Below are 7,499 nucleotides of genomic sequence, written 5' to 3' on the forward strand. Positions count from 1 at the left end.
CATAATTTAATTGTTTAAGACTAACACAGTAAAATTGCTGAAGGTCAGACATAAAAATTTTGTGTCACCTATTTAGTATGTTTGGACAATAACTTCAGATATTAAATAAATGGCTTTTGAATATTTTGGTCTAGGACCCTCAAAAAGAAATACATTTTATAAATCTATGCAGTAAACCCTGAGGTGAAAGTTATACAAGACAATATTTAACTTTTTACCTAAATATTCTGACATTTTTCTATTACACTCTGTCTTTTGTTTAAGGTTTTGTTATAAACCACACAGCTGACTTCATAAACCACTTAAACAAAATGATGTGCGATTTGGAAAAAATTGCTTTATTAACAAATAATGACATAGAAATTTTAGTGATAACAAACACCCACGTAGCCACTGCATGCCTTGAAAAATTCTAACGTTTTGCCATATCTGCTTTAGATTATTTTTTAAATTAAAATATTGTAGCTAGATTTAAAGGCTTCCGGGTACCCCTCCCTAGTCTAGTATATCCGCCTCCTTCCCAGAGGCAAGGACTATTCTGCATTTGGTGATTGTTGTCCCCATACATGTTTTTATATAATTACTACAATGTATGGATCCATATATAACAATACTGCATGTAAAAATACATTGCAATATATAACGTTGGTTTTCATGTTCATGAGTTTAGAACAAACGTTATCATAGTATCCTACAACTTACTTTGTTCCTAATTTTATGTTTTTAAGATTTACCCATACTGGTATAATGCTCTAGTCCATTCAGCTTAACCGCTATGGTATTCCACTGTCTGAGTAGTCCCTGCTTTACTATCCATTCTCCTGTTAATGGGTCTTCAAGTTGCTGACAATATATTATTATTAAAAATAATGTTGCAAAAATATTTTTGTACATGTCTCATTCTGTACCTATCTAAAATTTTCCTGGGATATACACACATTAGTGGAATGGCTGGATCATAAGCTTTACCATATATTCCTATAAGTTGCTCTGTAAAGCGACTGACACTCCTTCTAGATAACCGTGTATGAGAGTTGCCACTCTGCTACATTTTCAACAATCTCACAGAAGGTTGCCTCTGATCTGGTCATCAGCTGTGCCTTCAATAGGACCATTCCAATTTCTCTCAGGCCAACTGCTTCCGGACGGTGTGGTTCGTGATTCTATCATTGGATTCCACGTTCCTGGGTCCACACTGTACCTCCTTTGCTGTAAAGTAGGTTCCTGATTGGATCCATTGTATTCCCAGATAGTGGTGCAGGCTGGGGCTTGTCAGCAGAAAGTGTGAACCCATCATATTCAGGATAAAATCTGTGCTGTGAGGAGGAATCATGCAGGTGGACAGGACCCAGTGCAGACAACTTGCCCTAGAAGATTGGCTGCTCTTATGGAGGAATTGGCCTCTGTTGCTGGCAGTTGGACATTTAGAAGTCGAAATAGCTAGATTGGACTCACATAGACTCCGTATGTGCAAGGGGCACTCTTATTCAGATTCCATTGCTATGGATTGAATGTATCCTCAACATTCATACGTTGAAGACTAGTCCCCAGTATAATGATATTTGGAGGTGGGGCCTTTGACAGGTAATTAGGTGATAAGGTTGGAGCCCTTAAAATGGGATTAGTGCCCTCAAAAGACAAGACACGTGAGGGCTTTCTCTCTCTCTTTCTCTCTACCCTGTGAAGTTCTGACAAGAAGATGGCCTTCAGCAGACACTGGATACACAAGTGCCTTGATCCTGGACTTCTAGCTTCCAGAACTGTGAGAAGTAAATTTTTGTTATTTAAGCTACTCAGCCTATGGTAATTTGTTATAGCAGTTGAAACTAACTAAGACACTCATCACACCTGTTGGAATGACCAGTGACAAAGGCTCTGTAATATCAACAAGCTGAGTAATTTTGTTGGACTTGGTTGTTTAGTGTCTCCTCTGTGGTGGACAATTTCTTCTTTCTTTTTTTTCCCCTCACAGCATTATTGAGGCATAACTGGTTGGACAATAAACTCTTAATATTTAAAGTATAAAATTTTATTTGTTTTAACCTAAGTATATATCCATCGAAACCATTACCACAATCAAGATAATGAACTATGCATCACTCCTAAAAATTCCCTTGTCCTCTTTTTAATCCCTTCCTCCCACCCACCTAAAACATTCTGAGAGACACTTGTCAGAATATGATTGTTGAAGTACAATATGACTCAAATAAACAGTTCAGAGAAACCACCTGCTTTTCCATACTCCTGTCCCATACATGTGAGGATCACCATAAGGCACACAGAATTACCAGAGGTATATTTTCTTAGTTAAAAATTTTATTTTTAGGGCACCTGGGTGGCTCAGTTGGTTAAGCGACTGCCTTCGGCTCAGGTCATGGTCCCGGAGTCCTGGGATCGAGTCCCACATCGGGCTCCCGGCTCGGCGGGGAGCCTGCTTCTCCCTCTGACCCTCTCCCCTCTCATGCTGTTTCTCTCTCTCTCTCCCTCAAATAAATAAATAAATAAAATCTTTAAAAAATTTATTTTTAAAACTCATATACCATAAAATTCATCCTTTTAAAGTAAAAATAAAATAAAATAAATAAAATGAAGTTCAGAGTACATTCACAAAGTTGTGCAACTATTGCAGCGATCTAATTCCAGAACATTTTCATCATCCCCAAAGAAAAACTTGGTACCCATTAGCAAGTTCCCAATCTCCTCTCCTTCCAACTTCTGGCAGTCACAAATCTGTCTTCTGTCTCTATGGATTGGCCTATTCTGAACATTTCATATAAATGGAATCATACAATATGTGGTTTTTCTCATGTATCATGTTTTCAAGATTCATCCATGTTGTAGCTTGTATCAGTATTTTATTCCTTTTTATGGCTGAATAATATTCCACTGTATGGATATATCACCTTCTCTTTTTTCATCCATCACTTGATGGACATTTAGATTGTTTTCACCTTTCAGCTCTTATGAATAGTGCTTTTGTGAACATTCATGTGCAAGTTTCTGTGTGGACATATAGTTTTCATTTCTGCTGGGCATATACCTAGGAAGGGAATTGGTAGGTCATATGGTAACTCTTTGTTGCTAGGTCACATGATAACTCTATGTTGAACTTTTTGAATTATTGCCAGACTGTTTTCCAAACCACCTGCCGCATTTTACATTCCCCCATGGGTAAATTATGAGGGTTCTAATTTCTTTACATCCTTGCTAACACTTGTTATTACCTGCCTTTTTTTATTATAAACATCCTAATGATGTGAAATGGTATCTCATTGTGGCTTTGATTTGCATTTGCCTAATGAATAGTGATGTCATGCCTCTTTTCCTGTGCTTATCAGTCATTTGCACATCTTTAGAGAAATGTCTATTCAAGTCCTTTTCCCATTTTAAAAAATTGGGTTATTTATCTTATTATTAAGTTTTAAGAGTTCTTTACATATTCTATGTATAAGTCTCCTATTGGATATATGATTTGCAAGTATTTTTTCCCATTCTGAATTGTCTTTTGAATTTCTTAATAATGTTCTTGGAAGTACAAATGCTTTTTATTTTGATGAAGTGCAATTTCTCCTTTTGTTGTTTGTGTTTTTGGTATTATATCTAAGAATTCATTGCCAAATCTAAGGTCATGAAGATTTACTCCTGTTTTCTTCTAGATGTTTATAATTTAGCTTGTACAGTCAGGTCTTTGATCCATTTTGAGTTAATTTTTATGTATGGTGTGAGTCAGGGCTCTAACGTCATTCTTTTCTATGTGGCTGTCTAGAGTCCCTGCGCCATTTGTTGAAAGACTATTCTTTCCTCATTAAATTGACTTTGCACTCTTGTTACAACTGACCACACGTGTTTGGGGTTATTTCTAAGCCCACTATAGACTGCTTCATCTAACAATAGCAGGATACACATTCTTCTCAAACTCACATGGAACATTCACTAAAATAGACCATGTATTGGGCCATAAAACAGACCTCAGCCAATTTAAAAGAATAGAAATCATACAAAAGGTCCTCTCAAGCCACAATGGAATTAAACTAGAAATCAATAAAAAACAACAACAACACATTTCTAAATGACACATGGGTTAAAGAGGAAGTCCCAAGAGAAATTTTAAAATATTTTAAACAAAATAAAAATGGAAATGCAACCTATCAAAATTTGGGGGATGCAAGGACATTTATAGTATGAACTCTATATATTAGAAATAAAGAAAAATCTAAAATCTGTAATCTAAGCTTCCACCCTAAAGGAAGCAGAAAAGAAATAATAAAAATAGACCAGAATTCAATGCAATTGAAAACAAGTAAACAATAGAATCAACAGTACCAAAAGCTGATTCTTTGAAAAGATTAATAAAATGATCAACCTCTAGCCAAGCCAACCAAGAAAAAAAGAGAGAAGACACACATTACTAATATTAGAAATATAAGAGAAAAGTTTCCAGTTCTGCATATAAGAAGTTTGGAAGTCACCACTCCATCCTAATAAGTAAAAAGCTGAACAGACTAAAAAATCAACAACTCTTTTTGGATCCATAATAAAGGGGACAACACAGGGCGAATTGCTGCTGTAAGGTTGGAGACAGACAGGTGAATACAAGTAGTCACAGCTTGTGAGTGAGTGGAGACTCTCTGAAATGCATCTCTTGAAAAGAAGATCATGAAAGATAGAATAAAAGATGTGAGGTGGGTCTCTAGCAAAAGGTGAGGCTCAAGAAACATGGACAAAGGCAGGAGGAGACCAAGAAGGCTATCTACAAAGGTGGAGGGTACTTTGTGGGGGGAACAAGTACATTTCAGTGGGCACTTGCACCACCTCTGGCTAATTAAACAGCTTATTGGTAGGAAGAGAGTGTCCAACGCAGAGGAAACAAACACTGCAGTGTGAACCACTATCAATTTGTGCCAAAGTTTTCACCCATTAGTAAAAAAATGAGAAAAATCAGTGTGCCAAAGTGAAATTATCATAAAGGACAATTAAAAGGATAGTCTTTTATTGTGAAAAGTTTTGAAGTTACAAACGTCTTTTTTTAGGGACACCTGGGTGGCTCAGTCGTTAAGCATCTACCTTCAGCTCAGGTCATGATCCCAGGGTCCTGGGATAGAGCCCCTCATTGGGCTCCCTGCTCAGTGGGGAGCCTGCTTCTCCCTCTCCCACTCCCTCTGCTTGTATTCCCACTCTCACTGTCTCTCTCTCTGTCAAATAAATAAATAAATAAAATCTTTTTTAAAATGTCTTTTTTTTTTTAATCATACATAAAAATAAACACAAAATGGATTAAAGACCTAAAGGTGAGACCTGAAACCATAAAAATCCTAGAGGACAGCACAGGCAGAAATGTCTCTGACACTGGCCATAGCAACATTTTTCTAAATGTGTCTCTCGAGACAAAGGAAATAAAAGCAAGAATAAGCTATTGAGATTTCATTAAAATAATAAGCTTCAGCACAGAGAAGGAAGCAATCAACAGAACTAAAAGGCAACTTACTGAATGGGAGAAGATATCTGCAAATGACATATCTGATAAAGGGTTAGTATCCAAAATATATAAGGAACTTATACAACTCAACACCAAAAAACCCACAAAAATCCAGTCAAGAAATGGGCAGAAGACGTGAACAGACATTTCTCTAAAGAAGACATACAAATGGCCAACAGACACTTGAAAAGATGCTCAACATCACTCATCATCAGGGAAATGCAAATCAAAACTACAATGAGATATCACCTTATACCTGTCAGAATTACTAAAATAAAAAACACAAGAAACAACAAGTGTTGGCAAGGATATGGAGAAAAAGGAACTTGTGCACCTTGGTGGGAATACAAACTGCTGTAGCTACTGTGGAAAACACTATGGAATTTCCTCAAAAAGCTGAAAATAGAGCTACCCTACAATCCAGCAATTGCACTTCTGAGTAAATAACCCCCAAAAGACAAAAACACTAATTCAAAGGGATTCATGCATCCCTGTGTTCATTGCAGCATTATTTACAATGGCCAAATTGTGGAAGCAGCCCAAATGTCCATCAGTAGATGAATGGATATGGAAAATGTGGTATATAGATATATAATGGAATATTACTCAGCTATAAAAAAGAATGAAATCTTGCCATTTGCAATGACATAGATGTAGCTAGTGAGTATAATGTTAAGTGAAGTAATCAGAGATACACAAAGACCACATGATTTCACTCATAAGTGGAATTTAAGAAACAAACAACAAAAATGAGCAAAGGGAAAAAAAAGAGAAGAGACAAATGAAGAAACAGACTCTTAACTACAGAGAACAAACTGCTGGTTACCAGAGGGGAGGTGGGTAGGGGGAGGGGTGAAATAGGTGATGGGGGTTAAGGAGTGCACTTGTCTGATGAGCGCTGCATAATGTATAAAATTATTGAATCACTGTATCGTACACCTGAAACTAATATAACTCTGTATGTTAACTATACTGGAATTAAAATTTAAAAGATATCTTTTTTTTAATGAAATCCTGAGATACAAGTGATTGTTATCACTTTTAAAATGTACCTGGGGTGCCCAGGTGGCTCAGTTGATTAAGCATCCGATTCCTGATCTCAGCTCAGGTTTTGATCTCAGGATTGTGAGTACAAGCCCCACATTAGGCTCCGTGCTGGGCGTGGAGCCTACTTAAAAAAAAAAAAGTCATACCTGGCAAAGTAAAAATTAATAACCAAATACCAAACAATACAAACAATGTTTGGTCAGTATATTTTACTGGTCTATAAAGCAAAACAGTTTTGGAAATACTTGTCTAAACATTCCATGATCACATAGGATTCCTTATAATTATAATAGTGTAAGATATTTCTTATCTGTTGCTTATATTTAATTTCAAAGCTGAATGAAGAGTAAATGAAAAACTGTAGATGAAAAATTTTAAAGTACCACCAAATATAATTCAGAGCTATTTTTACTCTTATGCCTGATGAATGTACTATGATAAAATATTTCTGTGTGATAAAACCCGGTAATGATATATTACCCTTTTTATGTATTTCTGGATAATGTATACATTCTTTTTAGTGGATTACTGAAGCTTACTTTTGTCCTTTTCAAAGATTTTATTTATTTCTTTGTCAGAGAGAGAGAGAGAGCGTGTGAATGCATGAACAGGGGAAGCGGAAGGCAGAGGGAGAAGCAGACCCCCTACCGAAAAATTGGGCTCCCCAAGGAGCCCAATGTGGGACTCGATCCCAGGACCCGAGGATCATGACCTGAGCCTGAAGGCAGTTGCTTAACCGACTGAGCCATCTAGGCGTCCCTCTTTTCTTTTTTTTTTAAAGTTTATTTATTTTTAAGTAATCTCTACACCCATGTGGGGCTTGAACTCATGACCTTGAGATCAAGAGTCATGTGCTCCACTGACTGAGCCAGCCAGTGGCCCCTGAAGGTCACTATTTTCATCTTGAACTTATCCACCCACTTCCAAGGGGTTTGAGTTAACAGAAGGTTCGTTGTCTCTCGATTACCCCTAGGAG

This window comes from Leptonychotes weddellii, chromosome 1 (genome assembly GCF_054177405.1).
Source record: "Leptonychotes weddellii isolate Sample4059 chromosome 1, ASM5417740v2, whole genome shotgun sequence".
Lineage (NCBI taxonomy): Eukaryota > Metazoa > Chordata > Mammalia > Carnivora > Phocidae > Leptonychotes > Leptonychotes weddellii.